We start from the raw sequence: 14,569 nt of genomic DNA, 5'->3' as shown, positions 1-14,569 counted from the left end.
TTTTATTAATTTTTTCTATAGTTTTTCTGCTCTCTATAAATGTTATTTCTGCTCTGATTTTTATTATTTCCTTTCTTTGGCTGGTTTTGGGCTGTGTTTGTTCTTCTTTTTCTAGTTCCTTAATGTGTGAAGTTAAGTGGTTCACTTGGGCTCTCTCTTGTTTGTTCATGTAGGCCTGAAGGGATATGAACTTCCCTCTTATTACTGCTTTTGCTGCATCCCAGAGATTCTGATACGTCGTATTGTCATTTTCATTTGTCTATATATATCTTTTGATCTCTGCGCTTATTTCTTCTTTGACCCATTCATTTTTAAAAAGTATGTTGTTTAGTTTCCACATTTTTGTGGGTTTTTTTCCTCTTTTTTGCAGTTTGAATTCTAGTTTTAAGACTTTATGATCAGAAAATATGCTTGGTACAATTTCAATTTTTCTGAATTTGCTGATGTTATTTTTGTGGCCCAACATATGGTCAATTCTTGAGAATGTTCCATGTACACTAGAAAAAAATGTATACTCTGTCACTTTGGGATGAAGTGTCCTATAGATGTCTATCATATCCAGGTGCTCTAGTGTTTTGTTTAAGGCCAATATATCTTTATTGATTTTCTGTTTGTATGAACAATCTAGAGCCATCAGTGGTGTATTGCGGTCTCCAAGTATGATTGTATTTTTGTCAGTTTTTGTTTTTAGGTCAATACGTAGCTGTCTTATATATTTTGGTGCTCCTTGGTTTGGTGCATATATATTAAGGATTATTATGTCTTCTTGATTCAGTGTCTTCTTAATCATTATGAAATGACCATTTTTGTCTCTAAGTACTTTTGCTGTCTTGTAATCAGCATTATTAGATATGAGTATTGCTACACCTGCTTTTTTTTGGATGTTATTTGCTTAGAGTATTGTTTTCCAGCCTTTCACTTTGAATTTGTTTTTATCCTTGTTGCTTAGATGTGTTTCTTGTAGGCAGCATACAGTTGGATTTTCTTTTTTAATCCATTCTGCTACTCTGTGTCTTTTTATTGGTGAGTTTAATCCATTTACATCTAGTGTAATTATTGACACTTGTGGGTTCCCTATTGCCATTTTATAAATTGCTTTCTGTTAGTTTTGTATCTTGTTTGATTCTTCTCTTTTGTTTTTCTATCCTTTGTTTTTGTTTGTATTCCATACTTCTCTTTTCTGTTGCTAACTTTTTAAAGTCATGTGCTTCTGTGGTGGTTTTTTCAAGGGTGGTTACCATTAAATAATGAGAAGGGTACCTACCATATTCATTGTAGGACCCTATCTTATGATTGTTTCTGCACTTTATTGTTCTTTGCTACTGTTAATCTCCGTCTTCTCCCCCCCCCTTTTTTTTTTGTCATAGTTTAAATTTGGTTTTATTGTGTTCTTGGTGGAGCTTTTACTTGTGGTTTTGTTTTGTTTTGTTCTTTGTATCTGGTTGGAAAACCCCTGTTAGTATTTCATGGAGTGTGGGTTTTCTGATGATAAATTCTCTCATCTTTTCTGTATTTGTGAATGTTTTTATTTCTCCTTCATATTTGAAGAATAGCTTTGATGGGTATAGTATTCTTGGCTGACAGTTCCTCTCTTTCAGGGCTTTAACTATTGGGGTCCACTCTCTTCTAGCTTGTAGAGTTTCTGCTGAGAAATCTGATGATAATCTAATAGGCTTTCCTTTATATGTTGTATTCTTTTTTTCCCTGGCTGCCTTGAGAATTTTTTCTTTGTCATTGGTTTATGCCAATTTCATTATGATGATACTTGGAGTAGGTTTGTTGGGGTTAAGAAAACTCGGTGTTCTGTTTGCTTCTTAAATTTGAGGCTTTAGTTCTTTCCACAGGCTTGGGAAGTTCTTGTCTATTATTTATTTGAATATATTCTCCATTCCATTTTCTCTCTCTTCTCCCTCTGATATACCTATTATTCTTATGTTATTCTTTTTGATGGAGTCAGACAATTCCTGTAGGGCTTTCTCATTTTTTTTAATTTTTGAGTCTCTCTTTTTTTCTCTCTGTTGTGCCTAAAGTTGCTTATCTTCTATGTCACTAATGCTACCTTCTATCTGGCCTGTTCTATTAGCTAAGCTTGTTACCTCGTTTTTCAGTTCATGAGTTGAGTTTTTCATCTCTGTTTGATTTGTTTTTATAGTTTCAATCTCCTTGGTAATATATTCTTTGTGTTTGTTGAGTTGTTTCCTGAACTCCCTAAATTGCTTTTCTGTGTTTTCTTGTATATCTCTGAGTATTTTTAGGGTTTCTATTTTAAATTCTCTGTCATTTAGCTCCTAGGTTTCCAATATATTAAATTTTTTCTCCATAGATTTTTCCACATCTATCTGTGCTACTTCTCTATCTTTTATATCCATGATATTCGATTTCCTATGGCATCTGAGGATGGTCTTGCTGATAGCACTTTGTTTTCAGTATGTGGGACTCCCAGACACTCCAAGGATAGATTTTTCTGTCTCTGGTTGATGAGCTTGTTGAAATTTTGGGGAGATATGTCAGCCGCACTCCTCATGGTGCCATTTCTCTGACGTCACTCCTCAGTCCTATTTTTTTTATGTTGTATTTCTTTGTTTGTATATTTGATGGCCCATCTGCTCCATTAGAATATAAACTACAGGCCCTAACCAGTTGGCTCAGCAGTAGAGCATCATCTACTTGGTGTGTGGAAGTCTCAGGGTTCATTCTTATCAGAACACACAAGAAAAATAACCATCTGCTTTCCCTCTTCCCCTCCCCCCTTTTCTCTCTCTCTCTCTCTTCCCCTCCAGCAGCCATGGCATCATTGATTAGAGCACATCGGCTCTACTGCTGAGGATGACTCTGTGGAGCCTGCACGTTAGGTGCTAAAAATAGCTAGATTGCAAGCATGACCCCAGATGGGCAGAACATCGGCTGTAGATGGGGATTGCCAGGTGGTCCCGGTCAGAGCACATGCGGGAGTCTATCTCCCCTCTTCTCACTTAAAAAAAGAAGAAAAGAATATGAACTACAAAAAAGCATGGATTATAACTCTTGCTTTCTAATGTATTCCCATTGTTTATCAATGGGACTGGTGCTTTTGATACACATTAATATAAAAGGGTTTCGGGATTGTAAGACAATAGATGATTTTGTTTCTCTATTTTCTACACACTTGTTACATAATATTTATAATAAAAAACTTCTAATTCCTTTTTTTGAAAGTGAGTCTTCTTCCCACCAAGTGAGATAACCACCAATTTCAGATTATAGCCCATGACTATGAGAGATTTGAACCTAGTTTAATTTGATAGTTGTACTAATTAAAATGGTTCTTTGTTTCAGTGCTTTAACTAACACAGTAAACGAAGAAGGCCTTCAATGTCAAACACTTACTGAGGTAAATTTAAAGTATTCTTTTTAAAAAGAATTTATTGAAACTACCAATGTGTTTCTTTTATTCTAAATGAGTTAATTTGCTAATTGTTTTGTAGACTTTGACATAAACACTTTCTCTCAGCACAAGGTAAAATGGAAATTATATTTATATTTTAAAGTAAATATGAAAGACATGACAAAGAAAAACAAACTCCAAGAGCTGCCAGAATGTTCTTGAATCACATTAGCATCTAAGCATTACCAAAGTGGCTACGGTTGTAGTGTGCATGACCCTTCCACTTCTCCACCTTGGGCTGAAACTGTGTCCAAAGACTTGATTACTTAGTGACTCAGCTACTCACTTGGGATCTTCCAATCTGAAGGCAGTTTGCCCCTGTTTTTACAATGCCTATCACAAAGCAGAAGCTCAATAATAAATGCTCTAATCAAATCTATCCCAGGTTACCTAAGTTATTCAGAAAGTCTCACAAATATTAATTTCAGGGTCCACTATGAAATTGAATAAGTCTTTGGTGACCTTGGGATTTTCAAAAACCTGAACCAACTCTGCCAGAAGATCCCAAGTTATGAAGCACCGTAGGGCCCTGGAAATGAAACTGGGGCAAAAAGAAATAGAGTGAAACTTTCTCACACTATGTACACCAGCCTACCAATAGACTGGATCTTAGGGAGTTCCCGATGGGATAGAAAATATATTTTTAATTCCAGTCTTTGACAAGCTGGTTATGTTACTCCAGGAGATGCTGGTTATAATACCTAGAATCTGAGAAAGGTCTGTACAAATATATAAGCCAGAACTTTATATATTTGGTTGTTAAAAAGAAATACATATTTTACATCAATTATGTCCATTTGCTCTAATAGCACTAAAACTAGTGCTATTAACTAAGCTTAAAACATCAAAAACACATGCTTTTCCTCCCCCAAGCTGTCCTCAAGTGTATGTTGAATGAATAGTGGTTATAGGTTCTGTGGGGGGCGTTGAAGATAGAAGGTGTTTTTCTCAAGTCCATGTTTAACTCAAATGTCACTAAATTCCCTGGCCTTCAAGTGGCCAGCACCCAAGTTCCCGTACTGCATAAAAGAAGGAATTTCACTCCCTACTTAGGTATTTTGGAATCTTCTTGGGAAAGCTTTTCCTCAGCATTCCCCTGGTTGTTGCTTGTTACCTGAGACTCCTGATCTAATAGCAAAAGGGATAAGAGTGTAGGTGCTAGTATGAAACTCCTGGGTTTGCCAGCTGTTTCCATCACTGATTAGCCATGTGACCTTGGAAAAATTTCTTAACCTGCCTAAACATCACTTTCCCCATCAATAAAATAGGACTAATAATGATACATTACATATCTCATAGTGCTGCTGTGAAGATAAAAAAAAAAAGGAAAATGTTTAGCACATAACAAACAATACATACATATCATTTTTATTATTCTCTGTTAATCTTTTCTTAACATTGCAAACTACTTTTCTGAACTACTTTTACTCTCCCCATATTAATTTTCTTAACAATATAGATATAGTGCCTGAATAGTGAAGGTGCAGTGAATAGAGCATCAATCTGCAATGCTGAGATCCCAGGTTCAATACACTGAGGTCACTAGTTTGAGTATGGGGTTGCCGGCTTGAGCATGGGATTATTGACATGATCCCATGGTTGCTGGCTTGAACCAGTGACCCTTAATCAAATCACATATGAGAAGCAATCAATGAACAACTAAAGTGCTTCAACTATGAGTTAATACTTCTTCTTCTTCTTCTTCTTCTTCTTCTTCTTCTTCTTCTTCTTCTTCTTCTTCTTCTTCTCTCTCTCTCTCTCTCTCTCTCTCTCTCTCTCTCCTTATTCCTCTATCTCTCTTTATGTGAATAAAGCCACCTCCTCTAATTCTTCCAAAACAGTTGCTGCAGAAGACTAGGGAGTAATAAAGGGAAATTACAATTTAAAAAAATAATGAGGAGGACAGTTAAGATAAAATATTGGATGGCTTCTAGAGCCCACTGATTAGGCCTTCTTTCTCCTTAGGCCTGGCCAGCTGCCAAGCTTTAGAGTTAACTCAATAGCATATTTTATGGAATGAAAAGAAGAGTCAGGGGTGCTAATTCTCTCCCTGAACATGTGCCTCCAAACTGCTGTTTTTTCACAATTAAATAAATTTTTATTACATGATGATTGTTAGAAGAAGTAGTATGAGAGTAGGAGTCCATTACACATTAGGAATTTTAGCTAGTGAGACATAGAGAGAAATCATCGTATTGTGGGACTTAGTAGATAATTTTTCTCTCTGATGTTGGATGCTGGCCATGCTTCTGGTCCAACTCCCTTCCTACTATCCCCCAAACCCTTCCTCTACCACCACTACCACCACCACCACCCCAAAACTGTTGCTTAACCTTTGCATAATGAAAAGGCCTGTCACAACGTCAGGCAGCTCCTTACATGGTGCTGCCACTACCAGAACCCCTGTTCTCAGTCCTCTGCTCTACAGACCAGATTTGACACCAGCTCTGCTTTCTGTACAGCTCTGCTTATTAGCACTTTCGAAATATGACTGCTATCTTCTATCTTAATTTCTAGACTCAACAACCTACAGAAACACTTGATAGCATTAAGGAGGAGATGAACACCTGTAAGAATGACTTGAATAAACCTAGATTGAAATTTGGTAAACTGCCATGGTATTCTCAGTATGACCATGAGCACATCTGTTCCTGAGATAGATACAGATTGAATCTGGAAGTTCATTTGCACTTTGCAGGATAGTGTGAATTATATACCACGTTCCACTAGTCATCATTTACAGTATGATCGTTTCCACTAGTCAGTTGCTTCTCCTATTGACACTATTTTCAAATTCTAATTTTGAAAATTAACTCTAAAATAAGATTCTTTCACCTAGATTTCTGAAAACTTTGTAGACTCATGGTTTTCTCTCTCTATTCTACTAAATCTCACGTACACTATTGGCTGCTCCCAATTCGGCAGGTCATTTTTCAGGCTGCCATGTCCTGTGCAAGATATAAATGGGCAATAATTATGACTTCAATGAATGTTCTAGTTAAGAAGACTAAACATATAGAAGGCAATTATGTAACAGTGCAAGAAACACCATGGATAGTGCCAACTGAAGTTATAGGAATTCAAAAAAGAAACAGCTGGCTACTGAGCATGAGCAAAGTCTTTGTGGAATAAAGAAAAGGATGTTCAGAATAGGGATCACAAGAGAGCAGAACTTGGGGGGAACAATGAATAGACCAGCCTAGTTGTTGGTTGGTCAAAGGTGGAACCTGTGGGGAAATATTTACATATATGAGTTCTTTCTGCAACTTTATGTTACATAGAGCATGCACCGGGTTTAAAATGACCTGCAGATAAATCATTTTATCTTCATTTTAAAAATGTTAACTCTTAAATGCCACTTCTTATGACAAAGACTATATTTATTTATCTATTTATTTATTTATTTATTTTGTATTTTTCCGAAGCTGGAAACGAGGAGGCAGCCAGACAGACTCCCGCATGCGCCCGACTGGGATCCACCCTGCATGCCCACCAGGGGGTGATGCTCTGCCCATCTTGGGGCATCGCTCTGCCACAATCAGAGCCATTCCAGCGCCTGAGGCAGAGGCCACAGAGCCATCCTCAGCGCCCGGGCAAACTTTGCTCCAGTGGAGCCTTGGCTGTGGGAGGGGAAGAGAGAGACTGAGAGGAAGGAGAGGGGGAGGGGTGGAGAAGCAGATGGGCGCTTCTCCAGGGTGCTCTGGCCAGGAATCGAACCCGGGATTCCCGCACGCCAGACCAACAAAGATCATATTTAAAAATATTTAAAGATTAACAATGCTATGAAAGTTTTTTTTTCAGCAATGCACTATAAAAATAATTTGCAAGAATTATTTGCAACATGATCAATATTGTTACTTAGGGAAAATGTATGCAAAATGATAAGGAAAACACTATGATAGATTCTGATAGGCAAACTTATGATCTACCAGGGAAGAGATAATACCAAATACCAAAATGGGGACAAAATTAAAAATGCTAAATTAACAATAATGTATTAACTTTTGATTTTTTAAATTAACAATTGTTATTCAATGATGACATCTTATTTCCTTTGAAATTTATAAAAATAGAGTGATGCTTTTTCTCATATTTTCTGGAAAATGAGTAAAAGTAATTTGTAACAAAAGTCATAAAAATGCTCACACATTTGACTCTGATTTTCCATCTATGAATCAATCCAAAGAGAGTAATCCAAAGTACTGTAGTAAATATATGTACCAAATGTCCAGTGTTCAACAATAAGAAAGTATACAATTTCTCTACAAAACATATATAAGGAAATACGATATAGCCACTGAAAAGACTGGTTGTGTGATATAAAAAGAGAAGGCAAAAAATGTACATACATTTTTAACATAAAATATCCGAGGAAAGAAGCCCTGGCCAGTTGGCTCAACAGTAGAGCATCAGCCCAGTGTGTGCAAGTCCCAGGTTCGATTCCTGGCCAGGGCACACAGGAGAAGCACCCATATGCTTCTCTATCCTTCCCTTTCTTTTTTCTTTCTATCTCTCTCTTCCCCTCCCTCAGCCAAGGTTCCATTGGAACAAAGTTGGCCTAGGCACTGAGGATAGCTCCATGGCCACCCCCTCAGATGCTAGAATGGCTCTGGTTGCAACAGAGCAATGGCCCAGATGGGCAGAGTATCACCCCCTAGTGACCTTGCCAGGTGGATCCTGGCCAGGTGGATCCTGGTCAGGTGCATGCAGAAGACTGTCTCTCTATTTCCCCACTTCTCACTTCAAAAAAATACAAAAAGAAACCAAGCCCTAGAAAAGATAAATCTAAATAATCCAATGATACAATTAGACATTAGTAAAGTGAGAGTACAGAGAATTGTGTTCATCTCTCTTATTTTATGTGATTATATTACTTTTATAATGATAACCATAATTGTAAAACTATTAAGCAGTATTCAAATATAAATTGCTTGAAAGTTGTCACAGTGCTATCAATGGAAATGGGAACAGCCATAGCTGACACTCAATTAGTGAGAATAGCTTTGGTCAATGTTTCCCACATGGAAAACTCTCTCCCTGATAACCCATCAATTCCTTGTCCAGTTCCAGAGTGGAAATCGCCCTATTTCTGGTTTATGAATGATGCATGATTTACCCACACTTGCTCAACTTCTTATTTTGGACTCAGTAATGACCAAATGTTTATGTGGTAATGAAAGCTGACCTTGTTGTACTTCCTGTTCTGGGCTGTAGGTCAACGTTCAAAGATTCCAAGGTCTTTTGTGTTTGGTTTTTCTTCCCATGTCTGTTAGGAATGGTTGACAAGACTGTTTTGAAGACTGACACACATATTCACTGCTGTCATAAGATGCCTCCCGCTTTTAAAACACATGTCCCTAAATGAAGAGGGAGCAACTTCAAGCTACTATAGATCTTATGTGGATGTCTTCGGTATCACATGGAAAGAAGTTTGCACCTTGCAACTATTTTTTTTAATATTTATTTTTTTGCAAAATTTCTTGATTTGAAATATCTATTACTTTAAATATCTGAAAAACCTCAGAAAACTTTAGAATAAGCTTTAAGTTTAGAGCCAGAAAATAAGCTTATGCCACCTAGTTTGTCTATTGCTTTTAGAGCAAAGCAGTTTAATTTACTTTATGAAAAATAAAATATTATTTATTAAAATGGAGTTGAAATGTTACTCTTGAACCAAGTTCTGTGTCTTGTCACTTGTCATTCATTGTCCTTCACCTATCTTGGGAGTGCTCGGTGAGTTGAAATAGGAAAGAATGGAAACTGATTTCAACCAAACCACAGGACTCAGACCTAAATGAAACTTCCAATGTTCACCATTACATTTATAACAATGAACACAGTGCTTGGCACATAATTTTTTAAAATAACCTGAACAGTTAAGAACTATTGGGTGCTTTCTGTGTGCTAGTTGCATAACAAATGTTATATAGTTACAAACTTACATAATCTACACAACAACCACGTAAGGTAGGTACATATATTCCCAATTGACAAAAGAGTAAACTGAAGGAGTGAGTGTAATTTGCCAAAAACCTTACAGCTCCTAAAAGGTAGAGCAGAGATTTGATAACAAGTCTGTGATTAGCTATTATATCATATATCCTTCCAGTATTAATACTAAAAAAGTATCTGAAGAATTACTAAAATTGTAAATATATGTCTTTAGAATCATGCTTCCATGAGGGGCCGGGAAATCTGAATGCTATTCCAACTGGTGGTTGCTATAACTGGTGGTAGGTGGGCACATGCTCAGAAGCCAAGTGTAGAGACTCTTCACAAAGTGCCCTGTGGCCATGGCCAAGCCCTCCCCAGGTACTCCCTACTCTTCCCTAAGTCTTTGCACAGTCTTTGCAGGCTTCTCGGAGTGCTCACAGAATAGGACCTTGTCTAATTTTACTCCCACCCCTGCATCCTGGCTATGTTCAATATTCACACACACACAGAAAAATGCCCTTGTGGAGCAGACAATTGAGTTTGTTCCTAATGGAAAAGTCACGTCACATTACTAATACTTCCATCCAAAACTAACCTCAACCATTTTCCCCCCAGAGATAATTACATAGCAATTCTTTTAGTGTTTGAGGAAGCTTGTCAATGAATACTCTTTCTCTTCTGAGCTCTGAACCAACTGAAAACTAAGACAAAGGATAAAGACAGTTGGAGACTAAAACACACACCCATGCACCCCCCCCCCAAACACACACATTTTTACTAGTGGTTGAGCTGACATAGAGAACGTGGTTGCCTTCTAACCGCCTGAATTGGACAGATTGACCACAGTAGGCATTTATCATTAAGCTACTACATAGCTGAGAAAGGTTGAAAATACAAAATTTCTAAGGGCAATTTCTCTTCAAAAAGAAATCAGGAAGAAGGGGCTGGACACAGAATGTATAGATTCTGCTTCCAGTTTCATCGACCTGGTCAGCCACTCCACCTCTGCAGAATGAAGGAGGAGGCGGTGCCAGGCCAGGAGCGTTAGAGCCAGGGAGAGGGAAGCCCTGAATCTGGAGCAAGACACCAGGAGGGAAAAGAAGTTCTCTCCACAACAGTAACTGTCACTCACAGAGAGCTCAGTATGCACCTGATGTCTTCTGAGAGTTTTGCCCTCGGTAGCTCGGGCAATCATTCCATGAACTTTAGGAGCTCAGTACAATCACTTCCCCATTTCACAGAGAAAGTACGTTTGGAGTTTAGGGAATTCAGACAAGTTACTCAAAGTCAGTGTTAAATGTGATGACACTGGGATTCATATCCTCTAAGCGCATTCAGTATAATTTGCAATGATTTTTAAGTTCTCTAGATTTTATTTAGGAAATCTCAGCCATCGACAAAGAGGAGGATACACTCCACAAATGATTGTCACTGTCAGTGTCTGACTAGACTCGTGCCCTGGAGTGTGAACATTCTCATGAGGGGACAGAACCCTGAACACAAGGCACTGAGATGTGACATAACCCCGGCAGCATGCATGGTGTATGGTGCCCTCATCAGCAGGATGCCGCTGTGCCCAGGACTCTTCCTTCATCTGAGAGAATGATGCACACACTTTGACCTGAAGAGGGCGCTTAGCTCATTCCCAGTGGGCTCTTCTGAGAAAACCCAGTGACCCGCTGCTTACAAAGCCCAGAACATCGTCTGCTCTTAAAATGTTTAGATAAAAAGTTTTCCTTACTCCTTTGACCCTTGGAATGCTTTTTTTTTTTTAATTTAGCTTTTAATTTTTAGTTTTTATTTTTCTCCAGATATTTGGTCTTCTATATTTTATGTTAGTCCAACTAACAAAAAACAGGAAATTTTATAAATGAAGGGACATTCATTCTGAAGGTGATTCACGGCCTGAACAATGACAGGGAAGTGCTGGAGCATCTACCTGCCAGTTACGTCAGTGAGCTAAACAAATTCCCATTTCCTTTCCCGACAGTCCCCTTATCGTAAAATTACCCTCTGTATCATTATTGCAAGGCAGTGGAGCTACGTGCTAACATCCCTCCACCAGCAAATAAAAGCCCAATCGGAAGTTCACTCAGGGAGGCTCCAGAACTCTGATGCTTCCTCCCTTTTAAAACCAAACCCTTGTTAATGGGGAAGGCCAGTAATTAATAGTCAGTTTTCAGACACATGACTCTGAAGTTAGCCAAGACTCCTCATCAGCTCATACTCTGCATCAGGAGTAAATGTCAGATAACTATACTAGGAGGTCCTCTCAATATTACACAGCACGCTGCCTTCACCGTCTCTATGTACTTTCTGGAGGGAAGCAGAATAGGGAAGTCTTAGCTAAGCTATTTGATTTCTGACTCTACAAGAACTCTTAAATAAACTAGTCCTTTTCTTATTCTAAAATGTTCCAAAACCATTTCCTTTTGCATGAATAGCTCTTCCAGCTTTCTTCTCTAATCACAAAAATCTAGAAAGGAGGAGGCTAGAGCTAGACGTATGTTGTCTAGTTTTTTAAGACTGAAGGGGCTCAAAGACTCACTGAGCTAAAAGGCCTCTAACCTGCCTGGGCCGCTGAGGCCAGCTGGAAGTTTGAAAACCAGTCATGATCTGGGAAACCATAACACACTCCAAACATGCCCATAGTGTTTCAGCCTTTCCAAACACATTGGACTGATATAGACCAGAGCTAAGAGCCAGGCTTATCTTTCCACAGGTACCTATTAGACAGGGCAATTAATAAATAGATAAGGTCCACACCCTGTCTGAGCATATATTCTAGCTCTCTTGCTTACTATTGGGTGTCCTTGAGCAAGTCATTTTATTTTAATAAAGCTGGTTATCTTCATTTATAAAATAAAAGAAATGATATGTAAAGCCAGTTGCCGGGGCCACCATCATAGCCACCTGGCCAATGCAGGTTCGCGTTGGATTCGGATAGTCGGTAAAGAAACAATAGAGCCAAAAGCTGATGGGCCATCATCTTTAATCCTAGCTTGCACATGGTGGGCAAGTAAAAACACACACTGGGCTCCAAAACCCACTCATTCAGTGCTCACAAAGCTACTGACTTTATCTAAGTTTCCTAGAATCAAAGGTTTCTAGCTCACCAGACTTATTCACCTCTGTTCCCCATCTCCTTCATTCTCCCTGCACAAACTGCACAAACTGGCTTCTCCCTCAACACTCCACCATCTTGGCTGCTTCTCCTGGCCTTCTCCATGTGGCCTCTCGCTGCTCTCTTCTCTAATGCTAATCTCAGGAACCAAGAGAGCAAGCTCCTGGTCTGCCCCACTTTATATGGCAGAAATCAAAACCTTTAATAAATATACAAAATAGGGAAGTCTCTTATACAAAGTCACTTATCTGAGGCATAATGGGATTCCTCCTGAGAGTGCACCACCCCACATCATGCAATCAGTCAAAGGTGTGGGGAAAAGCTTAGTCTTAAAACTAAGCCTTAGGCTATAATGACCCTGCCTGCTTACAGCCTGTCCCCCACACCCAATGCAAACTATAAGCGAATAAACATATATATCATATTTACAAATTTATTTGACCAACAGATATTTATCTCATAGAATTCTTGCATAAGCAAATGAGAAATTGTATTTAAAGCAATTACACAGTGTATGGATTATAGAAAGCTCTCAACAACTGGTTATTCTGATTATATGTATTATCTTGTGATCACAGGGGTATAGCAAAACAGTCTTTGTCCCAGCCATTAATTTTATACAGTAATGTGAAAGGATAGAAAAGTAAATTTTAAAATTTCAGCTCAAACTTTCTCTAATATCACCATCATCTGCTTACAAACATCCAGGCTTTTATTCCTAATTCAATTTATATAGTTTCTCCTAATTATTAGGCACTGGGGTAAGAATTGAAGAGAATAAAAAGAGAATGTAAGACTCAAAGGTTTGTTTCTTTTGGCTTCTTTGTGTGTGCAGGGGCTTTGTTGCTATACTTGTATTTGTGGGGTGAAAGTTGACTATTTAGAGCAGAGTCAGATTCACAGCAATGGATATGTCTATTATAAATGTTCTGCTCTTTCTGCCACCTTTCACAATCATAAGACATTTTCATGAATAGTAAGTAGCTAACTCTTCTTCCTTAGATCAGCTTCTCCACCCAGTGGTCTGAGTATAATTGAAATTTGAAAGTTAGAGAGCAATCCCCAGCCTATCCTTAAATTGAAGTGGCCGATTGATTCCCAACCTTTTACCCCTATGGTTTGACTCCCTGGACCCTCAAAAAAGCCTTTGTGCAACTTTGGAACTAATTAAGCCACCCATGGGGCAGCGTACAGGCTGTTTGCTCAAGCGACCCCACTCAGAGTTTGACAGAGATTAATTCACACTGGTGAGGAGTCAACACCAGCCATACTCACTGGCTAAGCTCCCTTGTCCATTTTGTCTTTCCTCTATGACAGGGGTCCCCAAACTTTTTACACGGGGTCAATTCACTGTCCCTCAGACCATTGGAGGGCCAGACCATAAAAAAAACTATGAACAAATCCCTATGCACACTGCACGTATCTTATTTTAAAGTAAAAAAAAAAAACAAAAAAAAAAAAAAACGGGAACAAATACAATATTTAAAATAAAGAACAAGTAAATTTAAATCAACAAACTGACCAGTATTTCAATGAGAACTATGGGCCTGCTTTTGGCTAATGAGATGGTCAATGTCCAGTTCCATATTTGTCACTGCTAGCTGTAACAAGTGATATGATGCGCTTCTGGAGCCGTGATGCATGCGTCCTGCGTCACTGGAAATAGTACTGTATGTGGCAGCGCCGCAAAGTGCGGCGTCGCTCACGTACAGTATTCCAGGAGAACAGGATGCGGAGGTGCCAATGAAAGAGGTGCCTCTTCCGGAAGTGTGGCAGGGGGCACATGCGGCCCGTGGGCCGTAGTTTGGGGACCCCTGCTCTACGATGTGAGAGAGCCTGCTTTTCTGCTGCTGACCAGCAGGTAGCGCAGAAGGTACAGAGGCACTTGAAGAAATCCCCCACAGACAGAGACTCAAGTCTAGAGAGCAGCTACAGGGGCAAGAGTGACGTGGGATGGGTCTGGCATGGCACAGCTAGTACCCCAGGTTCTCTAGAACTGTTTCTTCCAAGCCCCCTTCCCATGCTGCTCCTGACTGTTGTAGGTATGACCTCAGTAGTACTCTAGGACACACAACAAAGCATTTTAT

This window comes from Saccopteryx leptura, chromosome 8 (genome assembly GCF_036850995.1).
Source record: "Saccopteryx leptura isolate mSacLep1 chromosome 8, mSacLep1_pri_phased_curated, whole genome shotgun sequence".
NCBI lineage: Eukaryota > Metazoa > Chordata > Mammalia > Chiroptera > Emballonuridae > Saccopteryx > Saccopteryx leptura.
This window is presented reverse-complemented; position numbering follows the sequence as displayed.